Genomic DNA, 24495 nt, shown 5'->3' with positions numbered 1-24495 from the left:
AGTTGGTTTCCTTTTACAATTGCTCTTCGCACATACAGCTATAGGTAGGGGATTTAAAAGAGAGAGAGAGAATAAGAAAAAAAATAATAATAAAGAGTGATGCCCAATAAAATAAGACCATGTCAAGAGAAATCAATATAAACAAGCAAAATGGTAGGAAGTCTGACATGAAAATATGTGTTCAATTTCATCCAGCTTTAGTCTGAGTTTCCTTTAATACTGTAACCAAAATGCTATTGGAACATCGTGTATGTTTTTAATGCAGTTTAATAATTGTTTCTCAAAATAAACACTTTGGTCAAAGATAAAAGCATAAAAACACTGTGACACAATAATCTGTTAAAATAAACTTGGGGTTTGGGGGAAGCATGGTTATTAAAACAGCTTTTGGCTTATATCATTTCCTCTTTGGTAATAAATTGAGAACAACTATACCAACAACTTTGGTTTGGTTGAGAGTAAAGAAATATATGTTGCAGCCATTAGTCTTATTATTGGGTGTGGCTTGAAGATGGAAACAACAAAAAAAGTATCTGGGTGACCTGCTCCTTCAATTTCAGAAGATGAACTCATAGAAAGTAAACTAAGCAAGGTAAACCTGAATAACTATACCTCAGTCTGGTAGCATAGTGCCTAAGGCACTTGACTGCTAACTAGAAGGCTGGCGGTCCAAACCCACTAGCCACTCCTCAGAAGGAAGATGGGGCAATCTACTTCCGTAGTGATACTGCCTCAGAAACCCAAGGAGGGGTCACTATGAGTCGGGTCCAACTTGACGGTACATAACAACAACAACAACAACAAATCAAATAGAAACCATGACAGCACAGAAAACAATGGTCTCTCTAGCTGGAACTGAAGAGAGGGAAAACATGGACACATACTGAACCTAGTGATATTTATATCTTTCCCTTTATCAACAACATCTGATAAATAGGTTTATTTGATTATTTGGGACCTAATACAATAAAACCATTCCAGAATATGACAGGCAGAATCTATGAGAGAATTCAGCAAGAACAGACCCTTCAAAATGGTCCAGGCTACTATCGTTTACCTTTCAGTTTGGCAGAAACCCTCCCACAGCCCACCCACACCAATCTCACTTACTGACATCCATGAGTATTAATTTCTTCCCTGTTCCCACACACTGTCACCACCTTTTACAACATCTTCTCCTAACACAAACCCAGACTTTCTAAAGCTTAGCCTTAGAAATTCACAGAGAAGGCCTCTCTTTTGAAAACTACATTCAAGGCCCTATAAATACTAAAGACTCTTTAAAGACCTTAAACCAGTAACCAGTTGCCTTCAAGTGGATTCCAACTATTGACAACCCCACTGTGTTGAGTATGGAACTCTCTTCACGGGCTTTTCAATGGCTCATTTTTTATTAGATCATCAGGACTTTCTTCCAAGATGCCTCTGGGTAGACTCAAAGTGTCATCCTTTTGGTTAGCAGCCAAATGCTTAACAATTTGTGCCATCCAGGAACTCCAGATACCTTATCCTTGTGTTAAAATGAGGAAAGAGTAACATTGACATGAGAAGGGCTGACAGCTGTCTCTGGGATTCTGATATTTAAATGAGTGCATGACTTGTTTTTATTGTACAATCGAGAAAAAGGTGCCTTTTTTTTTGCACCAGCATGAATGAAAGGAGCTGCTAGATCAAGTTGAAGATAACCAGGGTGACAAAGAAGGTGAAATATTAGGATTACTTAGGTACCAGGAATTCAGATGTCCCAAGGTTGAAGTTAAGGATGATCCATTAGAATTATTAAACACTTAATCCAATGGTTAAATAATTCTCAAATGAAGTGAAAAAGGTGAACCAAATGAAAATAACTTCATCAAATATCAATGATTCATAATCTAGTGCCTGAGGAAATTCAACTTTTGAAAGAAGTCAAGGTTAACTTAAAAAAAAAAAAAATGGAGTAGTATACAGAGATTATTTCACATAAGTAAACTGTATCCTATAAATTTAACCTGAGCAGAGTTTGTAGTACTTTTAAGTCCTATTCTGTTAGGTTAAATGGAAGAAGATAATAGATACGTTTTATTGGAACAGACATCAAGTAGCCAGCCAAGAACTGAGTTGATGAAGACTTGAATCAAATTTGAACCACTCTCAAACCTCTGAGTATGTATAAATCCAAATGACAAAATACAATGTGAAAGCAGTATTTGGAAAGATTTAGAAACACAGGTAATACGGGGGGGGGGGGGGGGGAGTAGAATAAATATGTATACTTCTAGTCATGGAATCTCAATAGATTATGCAAATCTTACTGAAATAAAGCATTACTATTCCTGATTTACACACAGATTATATAATGGGACTTAGTACTCATATGTCAGAATTCTAAAAATTATTTACATCCTATGATTGGTGTATTTGCAGAGGTTTTTTTTTTGTCATCTTTTGGACTTCTTGGTTCTTCAAAGTAACAGCAATAACAACAAACCAATTCCACACTGTTGGTGGGGTGTTGCATTTAGTCTCTAGAGGAGTAGATGAATATAAGGCAATTGTGCTCTGACCTCAGAAAATCACAGACCCCTGAATCTCACATGTAACAAATATGCCCTAACTGCTGTTTAGCTGGTTAGTGGCAAAAAATACAAAAACATGTTCTGTTTCAATTCACATTTTGAATACAAATTTATTTTAGGTTGAATATAAATTTTCCAATTAAAATCTAAGGATAATATTAAAAATGGTAGAGGTTACTTATTCATTGTTTCATATTTAGGTTTAAAAGTGAAGACAAGGAAAAACTTAGGGAAAAATAGAATACATAATAGGGAACTTTTCTCAAATATTAATTTTGAGCGGGTTGTAAAGAGATTTTTACTTTTCTATTTTTGTGTACTATTTTCAAAGAGCATATACCAAATTTCATCACTTTTCTAGCACAGAGACCCTTATGATAAGATTCATCCAACTGCAGTTGAAGATGAAGGTGAAAAATGCTCATAATTGGGATGGTATGAGTGACATTACAGTTATGTTTTTCTCCAGCTTCTTAAAGAAGAGGTTCTGAATGATTTAAAGAGAAAGTGTGTCTGGATTAGATTCTTCATTTGGGGGGAAAGAGGAGAAAGAAAGTAATCCATGTGTTTGAGGCTTCCCATGGGGCTATTTAGAAAGTCATGATAGGCCACATTTTCTGTATCATTTTTACAGTTGGAGCACTCAGAAGTCAGAGCAATCTGACAGTATGGTTAGTGAAAATATTAGATGCTTACCAATAATATACTACCTCAGCATATTTTTTGCTTTCTGGATGTAACCACTTAATAACAGGACTTGAGAAAACTGCACTGTGTGAATCAAACACATAAAAGTACAAATATTCCTTTTATAGAAAGCAAATTTTAAGCAGTGCATTATAATCAACTGCTCTGGTAAAAGACAAAATATCCAACATTACCACACCACTGACATATTATGGCTTATTATACCCTAAAGTCCAAACTGGGTAAACAAAGTCAAATGATTAAAAAGAGATTTCCCCTCAGACCATGAGGCAGAAGTTATTGGTCTCTAGGGAGTGGCAGCAAAGATTCTTTGTGGCTTAGCACTTAAAAGGTGTCAAATGCGAGCTTATCAAACACAGCCTTTCATTTTCAACTTCATTTAACTTCATCAGAGATTGGCTTCCTTAATATTATTTTCTTTTAAGAGAAAAGGAATATAAAAACTAAATGATGTGAGGTAAAACTCCCCAAAGAATATTGTTGTTAGATGCCACTGAACTGATTTTAACTCCTAGTGACCCTGTGTGACAAAGCAGAACTGCCCCAAGGGTTTTCTAGGGCACAGTCCCTAAAGCATTTGACTACTAACCAGAAGGTTGGTAGTTCAAACCCACCAGCCACTCCATGCAAGGAAGACTGGGCAATCTACTCCCATAAGGAATTACTGCCTTGGAAACCCAAAGGGGGTTGCTATGAGTCAAATTTGACTCGATGGCAGTGAGTTTGTTTTTTTGTTTGTTTGTTTGTTTAATTTTTATGGGAGCCGATCACTAGGTCTGACTCCTACAAAGCTGCGGAGTAGGTTTGAAAAGGTAGCCTTTAGATTAGCACCAAAGTCCTTAACCCTTTGCACCACCAGGGTTCCTTTCTCAGCAGCGTCTTAATTCTAGAGTATTCTTTAAATTTTAAGTCACTTCCAATTCGGTACAAGAATAATGAATCTCTACTTTAATGATCTTAGTAACTAGAACCAGTATAAGGAGCTTTTCTTTCTGAACTTTGTGTTGGGTACATCAGGTGAGGAGAAGATGTCCAGCATCCTGTACTCTTATTTAGACCAGGGGTTCCTCAAAAAAATTAGTTTCTTTCTCCCAGGGTACAAGACTGGTCACTGGAAAGGGAACTCTCAGTTCCTAACTCCCTGAGGAAAACTGGACTGTTGGTTTCTTTTCCTGTAAGAAAGATTTCAGTCTCTAAGCTACAGATGAACTATTATATGTCATGTGAAGAGCCATGTGGGATCCTTCTCTACTCAGATTCACAACGCAAGTCCATTGTCTCCATGCCATGTTGCCTTGGCTTTGCTTCCAGTCTGTAGGTCGTCCTCAGAAACTGGAACTTTCAAATCATTATATTTTCAAATGTGAATTTGCTTAGGGGTGGATTTAATTTAATAGCTGAGGACTCAATATAAAGCAAACATAGTTACAAAAGACATTAGTAGAGAATTAATTATTAATGCTCTCAGTTGGTGTTCCAAGACCCTAGCAAGTTGGTCCTGCCAGGATCTGAGAGTTCTTGTTGACTCTTTCCCCTTTTCTGAACCCCAACATTTACTCAACCCCATGTGCTGATGATTATTCCCTCTAAAGGATTAATTTTCCCTTCTCCACATGTACTCTCATTGCTGTAATTCAGACCCTTATAAGCTCTTGCATGAATTACTACCACTTCCTCCAATAGGTTTTCCTGTCATGGCCAACAACATCCTGCCAAAATCCCTCGGTTGCCTTGAGATGGATCAAGCCCTCTTGCATGCTCAAGAAGGCTGTTACCTGACTGCACCCTGTGTCCCTGCCCTTCCCTTGCTCTTCACCCTCTGCCCTGTACGATGTGGTCTAGCAGCTGCAAAGCTGTAGTTCCACACATTCATGACTTTTTGGCTCTGTGACTTTGCTTCTGCTGTCACATTTACCTGGAGATGAATTAATTTTTTAAGGGAGCCTAACTTGCATGACTTCCTGGAAGTCTTTTTGGGTCCTCCTACCACCAGCCTGTGGTGTCATGTGTCCCACCTTTATGTTTTTCTTACTTTGTACTTACCTGCTGTATTATACTTCTCTGTTCTCATACCTTTCTCTCCACTACTCTGTGAGCTCTTTTAGGGTAGATTCTGAGTTACATTCATTTCCACATACTCAGCACAGTGCCAGTCACTGTTTTTGAATGAATAGTTGAAACTTAAAACTTACCTAACATTTCCAGACTACTTCTGTACTGTTAATAGCCATATTATACAGACTGAAAGATGTCTTAAACTTTACAATACATCTGATAGCTCTAAAGGAAAAGGTGGCAAGTCCACATAAGCATTCACTGAAAATACACTTATTACTGAAAAGAGCTGAATTACAATACTTTGCAATAATTTATTAGATTCACGAATGCACATTGCATAGGTTAACGATGCAATACAGTTCTTTCATTACCACTGAAAAAATTTCTGATGGAAAAATGTGACATTCAGAGAAATACGTTTAGGGAATTCCTGTTCTCAGGAATAAAAGCTGACATATTCGTCAGCTAGGTTCACTTTCCTCCTTTCCAGTCAGCAGAAATATTTCTACTATCAACAGAACTAAAAAGGCATGCAGTAGACAGCTTCTATGACAAGAAAGGTTGCTGGAGGCAAAACAGTAAAGCAACAAATAAAAATGAGAGAATCCATACAAAACAAAGGGAAGCCTTTAAAAAAGGGGGGGGGGGACACCAGAATTTAGAGAAACTAGATGTATGTGCTTAAAATGGATCATAATGTATAAAATGACAATGCTGAGACAGTAATGGCTCTCAACTGATTGAAATGTGAACGAATATTGCCTATCTACAGATGCTATGGAAAGCACCGAATGTCTTGTCCAAAACAAATATTAAATGCCAAAATGGTTTTCTTTGGAGTAGACTGAATGACGTGAACCCACGTGTGAAGAACCAACAAAGAAAGAAAAATAACAAAATTTATTCAAAGTATATATTTTCCCCCCAATTTTGATTCAACCACTGTAGTTCCAACACCACACACTCCAAAATGAACAAGGCAGATGGTTTAGAGTCAGGGCCAGAAATTGCTTTTACTGTTTCCTGCCTGCCTTTGTAGCTTATTTAGATTTTATCAAAATTTGTTTTTAAAAATACTCAGCTGAAACTCAATAAATCATGGAGGTTAAATATAGAAAATCTAAGGACTAAATATAAGCCAGATCTCATTTATACTTACAGAGATCAGAAATCATTTTGGTGTTAAGGAATGTTTTTATTTTTTGAGGGGTACAGTTTTTTCTAAGGTATTACAATATTACCCTTACTGCCAGTATAGTGTTTAGCTTTGTCAGGGTCTCTGTTAGAATTATAATTCCAGACTTAGCAAAGAATTCTATCAAATTTTATTATCATATTAAAACACTTGATCATGTGTACACTCAAGATTCCCAACTTTCTATTTCTGAGAACAGAACAGATTTAAAGAGATATTTTCAAAGTAGAGCTGGTATAGGGAATATTTGTGAAAAGCACTGCCAAAAAGACACTCTATTTGGTAGACACAGAAATGGCAAAAGCTAGCACGTAGTCTAGAGCAATGGGTATTAAATAATCATCTCTGAATAAACCCTGCAAATCAATATGGTCCTTTTGGTCTAAACTAAGGACAGTATTGCCTAAAGGAAATCTCTAAGGTCAACCAGCAATTAACTGAAAGGTTCTGATTGAAAATGCTATTGACTGCTTTCATATCAGGCAGCTTCCTAGTTATTATACTTCATGGGCTAAGTAGGTGCCAAGACATTAAACTGTCAATAATCTATTAATAGTGAACTGTTATGCTCAGTCTCCCTGAATCTGCAGGCAAATGCACTCAAGCCAAGTACCTGCTTTGAACTAATACAAATTCTCCAACCCTGATATGGAAATCATATCTTTATTCCCTCCTATCTTAAATGTCTAATAGTGTTGACAGAGTATAAGAAAAATATGCAGATAATAAGTGTTTATTCAGATGAGTTAAACTAACATTTGCTTTTTAAGTGATTGAGGAAGGGATGGGGAACATGTCCTGGAATCTGACTTTTCTTTCTAAGCCATATTTAACAGTTTCTAAATTGAATGTAATAAACACTTTACAAAGAGAAATGAGAAGTTATTTAAAGTAAGGCCTATAGGTCCCTGCCACTCAGCATCTGGAAGGCAGTTACACATCAGGAAAAGAAAAAAAAAAAAAAACTTTTAATGAATTTAATAGAGAAAAGCACTTTAATTAAATGCTGTCAGAGTGGATTGTATTAATGACTGTACACAGAGGAATTTAAAGCAAGCCAAGTTTATTTAGCAAATAGAAACTGGGCTTTCGAAGCCTGCAAGTATTTATGTTTCTGCAGTTGCAGTACATCTAGAAGATGATGGTGCCAGATGAAGCCATTGAGTTATTAGATATGATTTTATTTATTGTATATTATTAAAGTTTCAAAGGCCTCAGGAGAACTCACTTCATTTTCAAAATGAAATACTGTATTTTATCAAAAAGGATTAAGAAAAGAGAATTTTGTCCCCTGATCTTTTCCTGTGCCCTGGACATTAATAGTCTGATCCAGGTGAGTGGCTAATGGAGGTAGTTTTTCTAGGTCCGTCCAGTCAGAATTCACCTCACTACATAGTCATGTCAAACAAACCGATGATGGTATTTCTTCTGTGACTTTTTCTCCTGTTTTCCCCTCAGTGATTTGCCACTAAACATAATTCATTCTAATACGCATAGCAATAAGCTGAAAAATGACCAAAGCTCCTAAAAATCTCCATGACAATTTGGTTGCCATAACTTTCTTAATCAAAAACATAAGCAGCACAAACTTCCACAAAGGAAAAGGTATGAAGTATTTGATGGGGGACAAATGGGAAAGATAGGGGTCTTCCTCAAGATCTTCTCTTCAGAGGCTGACTACAGAACAAACCTATTAATGATAATATTTTAAAAATAAGCAAAGAAAATATGAGCCTGAAGGCATGAAAGCTGTGAAAGATTGAAAAACTGGGCTGCCTGGAAAACACTGTGTGTGTGTCAAAATGATTTTCTCTACCGTTTGTAAAAATGTAATTATCCATGATATGCTATTATCCGTGATTCACTGCAAGGGTGAGGGATTGCAAGAAAATCCACTGGAAGCAGGGGATTCGCCTTTGGTCTTTGGTCCCTGACACCACCGTGTCTGTGAGATCACGAACCACTGCCATGATTTACCACATCCTTGTGGCAGTTATATATATACCCTCTCAGTCTGTCTTTAGATTTTAATTTAAAACATGTGGGAGGGAAAAGGGAAACATGACGATAGGAGAGAAAAAAAAAAAAAAAAACACAAAACCCAGGCACTGATTTCCTTTCAGGAATAGAATAATGATCACAAATGGAGACTTTCAACTTTCTAAATAAATAATCTAATTTTTAATCTTCCTTCCCTATTCAAGCTATTTATTAATATCACATGTTTGATCACTGTCTTTGTAGTTCTGGAACTTATAAGCAACTCTGCTTTCCCCATATGTGCTAAGATGTCTTAGACTATTCTTTGAAATGCTGCAAATGCAGATGAATATGACATAAAATAGGAACCAATTACATACACATTTTGTGTGTGAGGAATGGCAACATAGAACATAGATGACATTACATGTTCACATAATGCTTCACATGTGCCAATAGAGAAAGACTGCAATAGTACACCAGGCTGTCTCTAGTTTATCTGTTCTAAACCAAAAAAAAAATCACTGCCGCTGAGGTCGACGGTTAAAGCACTTGGCTGTTAACCGAAAGGTTGGCAGTTTGATGTGGCAGTCTGCTTTCATAAAGATTCCATCCTTGGAAACCCTGTGGGCAGTTCATCTCTGTCCTATAGGGTAACTATGAGTTGGATGAGTTATCTGCACTAGGAATTAAAAAATCAAATTGGCTGATTTCTTATAAATCAAATGACAAAAACTTTCTTCTCCTTTGGTACAACAGTAGTTCTAAAGAATCATCAACTGATTGAACATACCAAGGCATTTGATTCAGATTATGTTTTACAAGCTGAAGAATCATTCTATTTCTTCTCTCCTTTCATTACCAGGGAAATGACTGTATTAACTTACTGTGTATACTGTTTAACTATTTTGACCCCTGTCTTTCCCTATCTTTTTGGTAGAGACTTGTATTTCACAAAAAGCACAAACTCAAATAAACATTCCCCTCAAAAGTGTACTCTAACTTATTTCTACAGGAAAATATTTGCTTTTCGCCCACTCCAATTCCTCGACATCCTTCTATTATACTTTTAAATGCATGATCAATGTAAATTGTCAGGATAAGCAGCCATTTTAACACCTTCTGTTAACTCAGATCACAAAAGAAATAGGAAGACATTTCCATATTCACGTATATTCATCTTCAGGAGTTCCTATCAATAGAATTTAGCTCCCTAAGTTCTGAAAACTCTTTTTTTTTAAAAAAAAAAAAAAAAGTGATTCCTCATTTTGAGGCATACTACCTGAGTTCAGGTTACCACACTCTGTTAAAATAACATGTTTCCCTCCCATTTTCCACCTAGAGTTCTCAAACCTGCTGGGTATTCAGCAACAGAAAATCATAGACTACTATATGGTCTCACTGCTCTCTCTGATTCTTCACACTGAATCCAACCAGCACTAAAGAGCAGCGTGTGCATACACACAGAAAGAAATACAAAAAAATCTGGACCTCTTTGAATATGAAGAAGTAATTTAAACTCAAGTAAGGGTGAATGGGGAAAAAACAGAAACAACTGCTATTTAAGTAAACTATTTTTGGTATCTGGACAGTCAAGTCAACTGCAATACCAAACAGCCATTTAGCTTTGGAAACACCTGATTTTTATTTCAAACAATGGTTTTTGGCAGGTTTTGGTTATAGAAAACAAATATATGAAAGGCCATAAAGAAAAAACAAACTGACAGAAATCATGTTAATTGGATTTTATTCTGTATTGTGCTGGACAATGCTGAACAACTGGCCCTCTGGGGAGAAAAGCCCCAATTTGATCATTTGCCAATTTCCATGGTGTGAATATTCCCACCTTGGCTGGTTTCATGCTATCGATGGTGTATGTAACAACAGCTTGCAAAATGCCTGAAAATTTAATAATTGGTTCCTGTTAGCCAGTATAAATTTACTGTAGCACACCCTGAGCCTGCTATAGAATGTGGAACTGCACCCCTCCTTGGTAAGCTACATACTGCTTCTCAGACTTGCACCCTAGAATTCTTTTGCCTGGCCAAACTTACCTGTCACTCTCCCTAGACCCAGTGTGATCAGGATGACCAATCTGTGATATGCAAGATTCTATACCAGAAGGTGAAGGGTTATAAGATATGCACTGAATTAGATCTAGAAACAACTTGTGAGGAAATTGAACTTGTGACCTTGGAACTGTCAAACCTATCCAGTTTGCTTGATCTCCCATTTCTAGGGTTAAACCGAGTAATAATAAAATAAATGAATTTCAGAACTTTGGCAGTTTTCCTTTAATTGAAAGTGTGCTTTTCTATCATTACAAGGGGAAGTTCCAGACTTGGACTTAATAAAAATCAGCAGTAGTTTTCAGCTACATTAGATTTCCACAGTAAACAGAAACAGCTGAGAAGCCACAGTAGGTAGGTTTGGCTAGGATACTTTAAAACTCAGTGGCTGGCTTTCTCTTGCAATTGCCATAACTATCAATCATAAGACAATCAACTGGATCTCTCTGAGCTTAATATAAGGTCTTCATAATTGTTATTTTGTTGCTTGCTTGTTTTTCCAAAAATGCATTTGAAGTTCCTAGGAGCAATGTGTTTTTGTTTTGTTCTAGTTTTTGTGTTTTCACACTGTTATTAAAATACTCAAAACAGGGATCAGAAATAGATAGACCAACTTATGGGACAAAGATCTCAGACCAAAAGGGTCTCTGAGACCACCTAATTCAAGTTATAACAGTTTACACAACAGTGGAGAGAAACTCAAAGAGAAAAAATACCATATCCAAGGTCAAGTGCCCAACCCTGGAGATTGGAGTCTATGTTATTTACAGAGCCTTGTCCTGTTCCCACTGTTTTTTTTTTTTTTTTTTTCCCCCACCATCCTATCTTTTCTCCTATATAGTCAATGTTCATTGAAAATACAGATGAAGTGGATGGAACACAGCAATGAGTGTGAGGATGGCCCAGGCCCAGGCAGTGTTTCATTCGGTTGTGCATAGGGTCGCTATGAGTCAGAACCAACTAGAAGGCACCTAACAACGACAACAAGATACTCTGACTCCAGAGAGGAAGTGGGAGGAGAGCTGTTACACTGCAGGGATTGTAATCAGTGTCACAAAACAAAATGTGCATGGACTGTTGAATGTAAAATGAACCTGCTGTGTAAAATTTCCCCCAAATCACAATAAAAAGTTTTTAAAAAAAAAAAAAAAAAAAGATGCTCTGGTTCCTGTAACATTGAATGGACACTTTTAGAGAACAAAAAGCACATACGGTAAGTTTTTATATATTTGGGAAACTTTTACTATAGTATCATACTATACTCTGACAAATCCAAGTCAGCTAGTTTAAATGTGCTTTAAAAACAGTTACAATCAGAAGGCCCTGCTCTCAAAAGAAGCATTTGTGTTTGTTTCTACCAATATGTGAGCAAGACATCAAGATATTTCAAAATTAAATTCAAAGGGTTATATATCTCACCAGTTTCTTAACCCAATAGGTTTCGGTCATGGAGCCATGATGTGTTACACAGTGTTGTGAACTGCATTTCAAGTCATTTGTTACCTTAGATAGTTAAAGTAGCAAAGTATGCACATTTTATTTTTAATGATTTTAGTTTTGGTAAATTTGAGCTGATTTTCTATTCTACTCCTGTTTCCTTGCATACATGGGAAGCTAAGAGGTAGACTTCCAGGTGGTGATGAAAGGAATGCAGGCATTCACATGGACATCACCTAATATGATTCTCAGTATGAGGGAAGAGTGTCCTAAATCGTAGCAATTCTGTACCTTTGGTCTCCCTGTCACTGCATATTCTAATTCACAAAAGTCTGTATTCACTTGCCTGCTAGCCACTAAGCAACACAAGACCAGAGAAATATTTCTTTTCCCTTGTTTGAGTCCATCAAGGAGGTCAGCACATGGTAGATGCTTATTTAATACTGGACCAAGGAAATGCAAACATAGTTGCTATACGGCATCTTCTCAACTTTGTGGATTCCAGGGTACTGAGGGAAGACCACCGAAAGAGAGATCCCAGAGATTATTCAAAGCTGAGTGGTCCTTTTGCTTTACTATGCTAAAAACATTTAATAAAAGAAAAATACATTAACCAACTTTTGGCATACTCAATGGCATTTTATTATGCCCTACAGGGATTCATTTAGAACTGAGAAGAAAAATTCTCACTTACTTTTAAATAACTTATGACTTTTAAAAGTTAAAGTGCAGAAAGATCATATACAACCAGACAGTTCTTAGTTTCTCAATCTGTCTTGAAACAAGTATATCACACACATAATAGAGGCAAGATGCACTCTCATCTTTTACTTACTATAAAATTATATGGTGACAGCATTCTTGACTCAACTTTTTGAGTAGAGTCAAGAGTATTCTTTTGAGTAGAAATAGTCACTTTATCCTTACTAATACTACTAACAATATTCAGATTTTACTAATATTTCTCAAGTGCCTGCCATGCAGTCACCATATCATGTAACCATCAAAGAGCCCTATAGATTTGAGATTACTATCACTTTTTCCAGAATTTTTATGTGATCACTGCAACACCAGAGAATTCCAATCCCAATGCTGGTGCTAGAATTCAAAGTAAACCTTTGGAAGGTGCAGCCCTGTTCATCCACACCCCTCACAGTGTCTCTGGCAGACCTATTGTTTCCATCTACTTGGATAAGCTCTTTGACGATTTATCTCACTTAAGTTTAAAAAAGAAGAAAAGGAGGTTAAAAGAATCTAATTTTCATTTGGATAGTTTGCTTTCTTTTGAAATATTTTTTTCATCACACAGTCCAAAACAGCTGCATTACAAGGTATATGTGGATCGAGTTTGTCAATTCACTGAGGTTCCCAGCATCTGCAGCTTCTTAAATTGCTACTGAAGAAGCTACTTAAGAAAGACAACTGGGACTGAGAGTCCCAACTTACCTTCACACTCTACATCAATTACAATCATTTCCCAGATATGTGACCTTACTGGGGTGATTAGAGCCAAATCCAAGTACCTGAAACAGGCAGCATACTCTCACCAAACAGGGTTAGCCGCTGAGAACTCCATCCACACAGGTAATCTCTTCTCTGCAGATGTGCATTTGTTTCCTCTTTAAAATGAGGAGTAACTTTCAAATCATTAATTAGTTATGAGTGAGAAAAGCTGGTAGAAAACTTCAGCAGAAAATGTGAAGTTCCCTTAGACCTAGAATAGCACATCTTTCTGCCACAACAGCTCAGTATTGTGATGACTAGTACACACACCTGACCCTCCAGGGCCATCACTTTATTCAATGCCTGTCCAGTGAGCCAGGTAGCACCATACAAGCCCCAACAATGATTTAGACAATACCCCAGTGCCAAGTTATAAGGTTGTTACTTAGAAAAGATACCCTAGTGGAGATAAAATGGAGAAAGCAGGGGTGGAGTAGACATACTCACTATTCATTTTTCATCGAAACAATCATTAAAAATGCCACTCACTCACTAATCAATAGATACAATTTGTTATAGATCCATATGAATCTCTTTGGACTCTTAAAAGGAGGCTGAGAAGGTCTGTTTGCTTTGTTACCTTAAAATAGGCATTTTATCTCTGAGAGGCTCAACATATTTGCAAGATATTAACCAGTTCATTCTGGAAACATCTAGAAAAATTGAAGTATAGAGATGTTACACTGGTTAAGATGAGAAGATGAACTAGAATGTATGGATTCCAATAAATCATAGCCTAGATTTCTAGATTAAGACAAAGCTGCTAGACAAAAAATGAGAATAAATGGAAAAATCTCTCAATATATGTGTGAAATTGTATGTTTTATTCACTGCTACAAATGCAATACCAGGTACACTGAAGGAGCTCAACAAATATTTGTTGAATGAATAAAAAAGGTAAAAATTAAAAAGGCTAGCATTCTCAGTTATGTCTATAACTTGAGGTCTGAGCACTGATTTATCAATCAATTTTAATTCACATCCCCCAGAAGCTGGACTTTGCTACGTATCTACAAAAGTATAAAGGAATGTGTTTTCTTTCTCACAGATGAAATGTGGTGTGGCTCTTGATTTGAACAATGACACACCAATATCTGCAAATGCCTTCACTTTGCCTTCAATTTAGTTTACGTTTATTGTTATTTTTATATGAGAAGCAAGGGAGCGAATTTACTCTAATGTACTTTCTATCATAATCTCTCTATTTATTTTGCCTTTCTCTTTCTCAATTTGCACCACACTGCTTATATTTACTTTGCCTTTCACAAAATTTATTATCCATTTCCCTCTGTTGTTTGAGGTTAGGAAAAAAGAGTGCTTCGGATTACTGAACAAAAAGGAAAAAAGGAGGGAGTGAGTCAAGGAGGAAGGGAGAAAGGAAAAGGAAGACAATGGCATTGAGATGGTCAATAGAACAATGACAAGTACATCTCTAACAAATCTCATAGCAATATTTAGAAAGATAATGAAAAGTCTTATTTTCCCATCAGAACATCAAAAAATCACCAAGGTGCCATAGGTTTTATACTATACCTGGTTTCACTTAACACTTAAAAATAGACATAATCTTCCATATGATAGACAATTTATGTTAGTGCTTTTAGTGGTTTCTGAGCCCTGAGCCATGCAGAAACGTGTCTAAGTGAGGGTATTTGTACTGCTGTAAATGACACGGCTAACTCTGATTATTCCCCTCACCTACAGAGCAACAATGGGCAAAGTGCCTTCTACTCGCTTTTAGGATCCTCGAAGCAGGCAGTATATCAGTAATCCACAGGGTGAGCTGAAGGAATTGTACTGCCTCTCAAACATGCAAAATATTAAAATTAGAGTATAATTTAAAGAAATAGGAACTATAGAAGGTCAAACTACCCAAGAAACCAAGGTTCTCTATGTTCCCACAGGCGGGCAAAGCAGAAGCCGGCTGTTTGACATTTCACTTCCAAGCAGTAGCTAACCTTGAATGTTTAATTTGGAAGATGGTGTGTTATGAAAGTTCAGTCCCTCAAAGGGAGAGTGCTGCTTGGCAAAAACACTAGGACAATCCTATGGAGAATGAGAAGCAGAAAGCTACCTCCAGTTATGAAAATAATAAGCCTAGTAATATGTTGAACCCCTTTAAAAAAGTAATAAGCAACCCCAATTGATTACTATAAAAATCTAAATGTAATTTCCATCAGTATCTATAGCACAGTGTCTGGACACGTGGAAGTACTTGATAAATGTTTGAAAACTTATAATAAAATCAAAAGGCATAATACTTTTTATATACACTGCACTTAAAAATCACCCTTATACATTGGGTTCCTAGTGCTTATGTGTTCACGGAACTTTGTACCTTAAAAAAAAAAAAAAAAAGTCATAGAAGCTTCCATGATACAGGAAATTTATACTAGACTTGTCAATCATACCGGCAGCCATCTATCCCAGGTCCTTGGAGCCATATTCTACTAAATGGCTTTAATTTTGTGGGGGCCAAGGGCAGCTTATCCACAGATTGCCTACTGGTGGTCTACAGCCAGTTAACTTTCTACTTCTCATTCTTCCTGAAGTTGTTCCAATATTTTGCCCAACAAGCTCTTCCTTTAAAATGTTTTCTGACTAAGCAATCAGATTTGGTTGGAAGTTAATGTCACAAAGCCCTGCCTTCACAGAGATAAGGTGGACTGGTCAACTCCCTTCTCATAGAAAAACTTAAGTAGTAAATATGGGGTTGGCAACAGAAGCTGGCTTTGATAAAGGCATGGAGGAAGACTGTGAGGTAGAACGTGGGTCATGTGCAAGCTAAGGTTTTGAGAAGGCAGAATTATATCTCAGGGAAGCTATAAATGGTAAGTAGAAATTATAAGGCAGGCAAAGATATAGAATAAATGGTATGTCAGATGGTGTTGGGAAGAAGAGCTTGTAGTGAGACGGGGAACAGATATATTCTGTTCGGGTCAGAAAAGGAGAGGGAGAGCACACAAGCTGCAGCTGCCGGCTTCCCGCTGTAGGTTCAGCGCAACCTAATTCTACTCAGAGTCCTACACGCATACACTCAAGCTCCGTCACCTTCAATTCCTGTTAACCTTTCTCCAGTAGTTATGACAGAATTCTTATGTCTTGCAAAAAACAACCAAAAAAAAAAAAAAAAAAAAAACCCAACATCTTTAAAAAACTTTTTTCGTTTTTAAATCTAGGCAGGCAACTTGCCCAAAGGCTCTAGGAAAAAGTAACCATAGCTTCTGGCTACCAACTCTAATGAGCTTCTCCTACCTTGCGATATCATCACTGAGAGAAATCTGTTTATCACACTCGAACAGGTAAACTGGAACAGATCATCTGGGAACACAGTATTATGGATTAAATTGTGTTATCCATAAAGGTTAAATTGGAGTCCTAACCCCTGTATCTGTGAACATGACCTTGTTTGAAAATAGAATTTTTCTTTTCTTGTGTTAGTTACAGAGATCATATATGAGGAGAGTGGGTTCTAAACCTAATCCCTCATGAGTGGGGTCTTATAGAAAAACATGACAAGAGGCAGCCACAGAGAGAGAAGAAAGGCCCTGTAAGAATCTGTCTACGAGTCAAGGAATACCAAGAAACACCTCAGCTACCAGAAGCTGAAAGAGATAAGGAATGATCAATGATACTCACCTGGAGTAGACAGAGCATGACCCAGCCAATACCCTGGCAGTTCAAAGCCACCAGCCACTCTTCAGAAGGAAGACTGGGCAATCTACTTCCATAGAGATACCACCTTGGAAACCCAAGGAGGGGTCACTATGAGTCAGGATTGACTCGATGGCACTGAGTTTTTTTTTTTTTTTTTTTTTTTTGAGGCTCTAAAACTGTGAGACAATAAATTCCTTTTCTTTAAAGCCACACTTTTTTTGTTGTTGTTAAGTCAGCACAAGGTAACTAAGACAGTAGAAATGAAAAATACTCTTCCCATTGAATAAATGCATGCAGAATAACATTAATATATAAAAACTCACTTACAGGGACATATAAGGTTTTCCCAAGTCAGCTTTCTAAGTTGTTAACTATTGGTCTCTTTCTGTCTGGAGCAAAGAAGATTGAAGAAAATGAAAATCTCAAGGAAACAATAGTCCAAAAGACTAATGGGTCACATAAACCACAGCCTTCACTAACCTGAGACCAGAAGAAGTAGATGGTGCCCAGCTACCACCACTGACCACTCTGACAGAACACAACAGAAGGTACTGGGTAGAGTATAAGAAAAAAAGGTAGAACAAAATTCAAATTAGTAATAATAAAAAACTAGACTTACTGGTCTGATAGACAATGATGTAACCCCCAAGACTATGGCCCTTAGACACTCTTCTAACTTAAAACTGAAGCCATTCCCAGAGATTATCTTTCAGCCACATAAAAGACAGGCTTATAAAATGAACAACAACATGCAGGAGAAACATGCTCCTCAGAACAACGAACTCTGTAAGATCAAAAGAGCATAATTTGCCCAAAAGCAAAGTTTAGAAGGTAGGAAGAGGCAGGAAAACTGGGTGAACAGAAACAGGGAATTAGAGAGAGAAATGAGAAAAGTGCTGACATATTGTGGGGATAGTAACGAATGTCATGGAACAATCTGTGCATAAATTGCTAAATGGGAAATTAACTTGCTCTCTAAACTTTCACCTAACCCATAATAAAATATTTAAGTAAATAAAGTTTTCCCAAGTGAAGACTTACTTGTACCAAACTGCTGCAATAATTTATTAAAATTGGCAAGTGTTCATTTACATCTCTGCTCCCGACTAGAGTGAGGCTTCAAAACTCTGGAGCCTCATTCAAAGAGCAAGCTTTGAACAGGAGCTTGGAATGAATCCAAGGAGAAAAATAAATTTTAGTAACCAGGTTAGAGAGTTTGCAAACATCCTTAATCAATTAATTAGTTTATTTATTTATTTTCTTAGAAGTTGTCCTTTTGGAACCAAATTCACAAATAAAGATATAGCCTGCATGGCTGGAGTGGGAGGGCGGGATTGAATTCTCAGGGCTGAAAAGTAGATTTGAAGTATTAGCAATGAGAATCACATTCTGAAACTCTCAAAAATGCTGAGGCTGCTTGATGAAAAATGGAAATTTCAGTCACATCCCATTCTTGGATACCAAAAACAGGGAGTTAAATGTTTTCACTGCATTAAGTATCCTGTAAAAAACAAAGCTCGGACTAGATCTATTCAGTAGGATGATCACAAATTAAAAGATGTACATAGACAACTTTGCATACCACCAGAGAGCTAATGACAAGTGCATCAAGAAACACTGGCTATTTCAACTCTTTCCAGAACACGGAAAAAAGTCGGATTCTGAAGCCAGGTGTGGATTCAAGTTCTCACTTTGACCAGGTTACTTAACTTCTCTAAGCTTCAGCATCTCATCCATGAAAGTAGACAAAAACCATCCATACCTTTTTCCACAAGGACTACAGGGGAGAAAAAATGGTAAAAATCTCACATGCTGAGGGTGTGGCTCTAAAAAAAAATCATTGTTGTTGTTGTTCTTATGTGCCCTCAAGTCGGACCCAACTCATAGCGACCCCTCCTTGGGTTTCCGAGGCAGTATCACTGCGGAGGTAGATTGTCCCATCTTCCTCCCGAGGAGCGGCTGGTGGGTTTGAACCACCAGCCTTCTGGTTAGCAGTCAAGTGCCTTAGGCACTATGCTACCAGAGCTCCTCATGATAATCATCATTATCAACATCATGATCTCCATCATCCTTGGTTTTACTGTATTTTGCATAGGGAAAACTCACTAGCATCCTCAGAGATAAGCATGATCTTTTCATCTTAAACTATGAGACAATTAATGGTAAGTCTATACCAGTGTTCTCAACCCAACACTGCTAAAATTTGGAGGTGGATAATTTTGTGCATTGTGGGATGTTTGGCAGCATTTCTGGCCTCTACCTACTAGCTGCCGGTCACATACCCTAATTATAAGAACCAACCATGTCACCAGACACTGCCAAATACCCAATGGAGAGCAAAATCGCCCCTGGTTGAGAACAACTAGCCAATGCCAAGGACAGGGAATGCATGGCTTAGAAAATCTGAGAATCCCCAGTATGAGCAGCAATCCAGATGAACAGAGGTGCGATACTGGTGTTGGTAGCTGTCACCAACCAGGTCTCACATTCTTATTCAACGTACGGCATGGAATTTTAAAACAAGTGCTTGTTAGGAAACCACATAGCAGCAAGCTCAGAATTTCTGAACTTACAAAATAACCCGTGGAAAGAAACCCTGTGGTGGAAATATAATAAAGCAATAAAGCACAAACGACAGAGACATGAATAATTTGGCAACTGCTCCCCAAACAACCCCCTCAGTGACCTATTCATAGTATGAGCAATGCCCTTTCTTCTCTGCTGCAGAAAGAGACGCGTGTGGTCAGAGAAAAGAGGGCATGCCAAAAATGCCTGTGTTTTCATTCAGCTGGTGATCCTGGCTTCAGGCAAGGCCTAACATCTCCTCTCTGGTTTTTCCAATTGTAAAATGGAGCTGAAGAGTAAGTGCTCTGGCCTAAATAGTTTTTGATTCTAAGCTGAGGATATCCACTCACTATAGGGTCTTGGGTCATAATAATCACTGGGGGAAAGGGGATCAATTCAACCACAAAGAATAATTTTGTCTCAGACCCTTTGGGGTGAAAGACGGAATTTATTTCTCTGAATCTTTTGGCTCGCCAGGCCATGTTCTCTCACCTGTGTTGATCTTGGTTGTGCTATCTATATATGGACTAGAAACGCTTTGTAGCTCAGTGTTTCTCAGCCTTTTCTTCATTCTAACTCCCCCAAGAAGCCTTGCTGGTCAGAACTAGAATTCTCACCTTCCACATGGGAGACCTGGATTTGATCTCTGACCAATGCACGTCATGCTCAGCCACCACTCGTGTTAGCAGAGGCTTGTGTGTAACCATGAGGCTGAACAGGTTTCAGTGTCATTTCCAGACTAAGACAGACTGGAAGTAAGGCCTGGCAATCTACTTCCAAAAATCAGTCAGTGAAAACCCCACAGATCACAAACATTCAGCTCTGATGTGCATGGTATCGTCATGAGTCAAGTGGTAAGTCGATGGCAGCTAAAAAGAAGAAGCCATGTCAGGCATTTTTTCCTAATCACTTCCATTCCTTCCTGAAATTTTAATACTATAAAAATGCTGCTTTATCTGTTCAAGTACTGTATCACTTTGGAGGACCACAAAGTAGTGTAAATCTAAGACCTTTTGCTCCTCAAGAACCGATTTTCATCTCTTTGAGGGAATATTGCCCTGTTGAGAATACACAGTACAGATGGATCTAGTTTACTAAGTAAGCTCAGACCCCAAAAGTCATTGTCTACACAGCAAGAACTTGAGCAAGGGTTTCTGAAGAGATTCAGAATTCCAAAAAGAAAACTGGAGAAACCAGATAATTCAATATGACATTAAACCTATACATCACCTGGAGAGATCTGCCTTCCCAAGGAAAAGTCATCTCATTCTTCCAAAACCCCAAAATCTCTGGGTTTACAAAATCCCTCAGTGGCCATAAGCCCAAGCAGGCTTCAACTATAACTTTCCTTCATCTCTAGCATGCATTTATTAGTAAGCATGCAAAGGCTTATGCTGGGTATTATTGTTAATGCTGTTGAGTCAATTCTGACTCAGAGTGACCCTACAAGGCACAGAACTGCCCCAAAAGGTTTTCAAAACTGTAATCTGAATGGAAGCAGACTGCCACATCTTTTCTTCTGTGGAGTGTCTCATGGGATGAAAACACTGATCTTTCGGTTAGCGGTCAAACACTTAACTGTTGCGTCACCAGATTAGGACTGTAAAAGTAAATGGGAGCTCTGGTAGTGTAGTGCTTAAGACACCTGAATATTAACCAGAAGGCTGGCAGTTCAAACCCACCAGCCACTCCTCAGAAGGAAGGTTGGGCAATGTATTTCCGCAGTGATACTGCCTCGGAAACCCAAGGAGTGGTCACTATGAGTCATGTCTGACTTGTGGGCGCATAACAACAATGACTACCATCAGAGAAATCAGAATCACGGAGTGGTGGGCAAAGGCACTTGCACTTTGGTGTGGTGGTTTCAGATACACAGCTAGAGCTACAGAGGTAAGATAACATGACAGGAGCGAGGCTTAGTAAAACGGACTGGATGTCATGTGCATGAAGACTGTGGCGATGGGGAGCTTGGCAGCAGAATTGCAAGTATGTGCTTCATGTAAAGAGTTTCAGCTTGTCATGTGGGACTTCAGGCCCAGTGGGTCAGATCTTCTGATTTCTGCATTATTACACAAAATCTAGAATTCATGTAGAATCTCCTGATTTTCCAATGCAGAATAAATTTCTTAACCCCTTTGTAGACTTCAAAGAAACACATCCGCAAGCAGCAATATAAGGCGGTCCATGCGTAAACACTACTTGCAAACAAAAGGCAGGAATGATTTCCTAGCTTCCATGAAAAGAATAAAGTCCTTAACACCAGGGGACTTCTCAACATCCTAAGAAAGGACTGAGAGTGGAGAATGTGATATGAAGCTCTTTCTTTTTTGATGCAGTACATCTTTAGGCTACTAATTCAATAGACTGAGATGGTGGGTAATTACACACAAAGAACACTGACTCAGATCTTTACCGGTGAATAAAACTTAGGGAATAAGGAGGCCTTGGGTGGTGCAAATCGTTAAATGCTCAGCTACGAACTGCAAGGTTGGCTGTTTGAATCCACCCAGAGGTACCTTGGAAGAAAGCCTGGCCATCTGCTTCCAACAGATGACAACCATTGAAAAACCTACAGAGCGCAATTCTACTCAGAAACACAAAAAGAAAATGGAAACAGCACTCTTCTACAACCACAAATGGAGAGGACTTCTGTGTATTTTTTAAATAGGCTTCATACAGCAGAAGCTCTTAATAATCACTGGTTTTGCCCATATTTAACAATCTAACAATGGTGCATTTCTACCTAATTAGACAAAATGTTTCATTGCCAAACTAATATTACCCTCTGTGTGAATTTTTTAATTCCAAAAATATTATGTAAGGACCTGTATCCTCCTAAAATTTTACTTGATATAAAGGCACAAGTGAACTTTAACTCTGTGTCAATGACTTTGTTTTTGAACAATTAAAGACTTTGTTTTAGTAGCATGAACTCTTCGTGAATGTCATCTTTCTTGAGTCACATCACCTGGGCCAACTGTAGTCTCCAGTTTTAAGAGTTCTGCTGGCTAGCTCCAGTTATTTTTCTTCATTTTTCACATTATGATTGTAATAAATAATCTACGGTGTTATATTTTTTCTGACAAATATAAATGCAGCATTGAAAAGCACTGTTACACAGAGACAAGTACCATGTTTTGAAAAAAAAGTGATGTACTGAAGGGTTTCACAGTAGTGAGTAGTAGAATCAAGGTCAACAGGTAAGGCAAATTCAATGTGGAGAAAATTGCATTGTCTGTAAACTCTTTAGCTAATATCTGACCACTAGGAAGAACCTTTTATAAAATAAGCTAATTTCTTTTAGTGATACCAGAAGTTAACAATACTCATTAATAGCCACCATGTGCTTATAACTGAAAAGGAAAAGGACAGACTTGCTTAGCCATTAAATATTGTTAGGGCACCCTGGTTTTAACACAGTAACACAAAAGAAAATAAAACTCATAAATCAATTGGCTGACTACTTCTAAGATGTACTTTACTCAAATCAGTTAATTGAAAGACAAAATATTATGTTGAACATCCTTTTTTCTACCTAAACATGAGGACCTCAAGAGATGAGAATTTTCAGATGGGTATGGTATAAAAGTCATCATCCAAATGAAAGAAAAGTCCTCAATCATAATTAAAAACAAAAACAAAAAAAACAATTGTCAGTAAGTCACTTCTAACTCATGGAGACCACATGTCTGTCAGGGTAGAACTGGCAATCCCACATATGTTAGAGGAAAACTGTGCTTCATAGAGCTTTCAATGACTAATTTTCAGAAACAGATCACCAGGCCTCTGTTCTGAGGCATCTCTGGTTGGACTTGAACTTGGATGTGCCCACTTTTTGGCTGGTAGCCAAGCTTATTAACCATCTGCACCACTCAAACCAAAAAACCAAACTCCCTGTCATGGAGTTGATTCTGACTCACAGTGACCTCATTGAGTTTCCAAAGCTGTAAATTTTTATGGAAGTGGACTGCCTCGTCTTTTTTCTGTGGAGCAGCTGGTGGGTTTGACCCACTGACCTTTTGGTTAGCAGCCAAATGCCTTAACCACTACACCACCAGAGCTCCTTTTTGCACCATCCAGGGACTCTCAATTATAACAGAGAGTGGATTTTAGTATTTTTATCTCAAATTTCTCTAAATTTCCAACTTCTTTACCACACCTCTGATAAAAATGGGATTCTCTCAATGTCTAGAATAAATTCAATTTTCACTCATTTTCACTGTGGTTACAGTAAGAGCCTGCTTCTGATGATGCCTATTAGCACTACAAATTCATGAATCTAAATAATGGGGTCAATTTGCTCTGTGACTCTGGCCCTGAAAAGGGACCAATGGCAGCATGAAAGCATTAACTTGAAATGCCAATATTGGCGTGAAAAAGTGATGTAATAGACCTGTCTACTTCTGCCTTTTCTCCACTTCCTGGAGAAAGGAGAAAGGAGACACAGAAAATTCAGGTAGAGCATTTTCCCCTGTCCTTTCCCACCTTGTTCCTTTTGTAGCTTTATCAAGAACCCATACCCCATGTTTCTTTCCTTCTTCTCATCTACTCTTACACACACTCTTCTAAGTACACAAAAGGAAATTCAGATAGAGCCCTCAGAGGGTCCTTTTTGGTGGCAGCTAATATTGGCAGCACTGGGCAACAGGACTAACCTCAAAACTTAGCCAAAGAATTTGTGAACCAAAACTCTAGACAATTGAAGCTTGGAAACCCTATCTTTTCTTTCTGAAAGCCATTGATTTTTAGACTAAGGAAAGAATAA

General features: G+C 37.8%; 1 protein-coding gene across 1 annotated transcript in view; it reads right to left on the bottom strand.

Moving 5' to 3' along the window:
• SATB2 (SATB homeobox 2) overlaps positions 1 to 24495 on the bottom strand; it is a 207994-nt gene that overhangs the window by 10497 nt on the left and 173002 nt on the right. The gene's annotated exons all lie outside the window — the stretch shown is intronic.

The sequence above is a fragment of the Orycteropus afer genome, unplaced genomic scaffold (assembly GCF_000298275.1).
Source record: "Orycteropus afer afer isolate SDZICR_OR568_19922 unplaced genomic scaffold, OryAfe1.0 scaffold00002, whole genome shotgun sequence".
NCBI lineage: Eukaryota > Metazoa > Chordata > Mammalia > Tubulidentata > Orycteropodidae > Orycteropus > Orycteropus afer.
The sequence above is the reverse complement of the archived record's forward strand: the minus strand, read 5'-3'. Positions and strand labels throughout refer to the sequence as shown.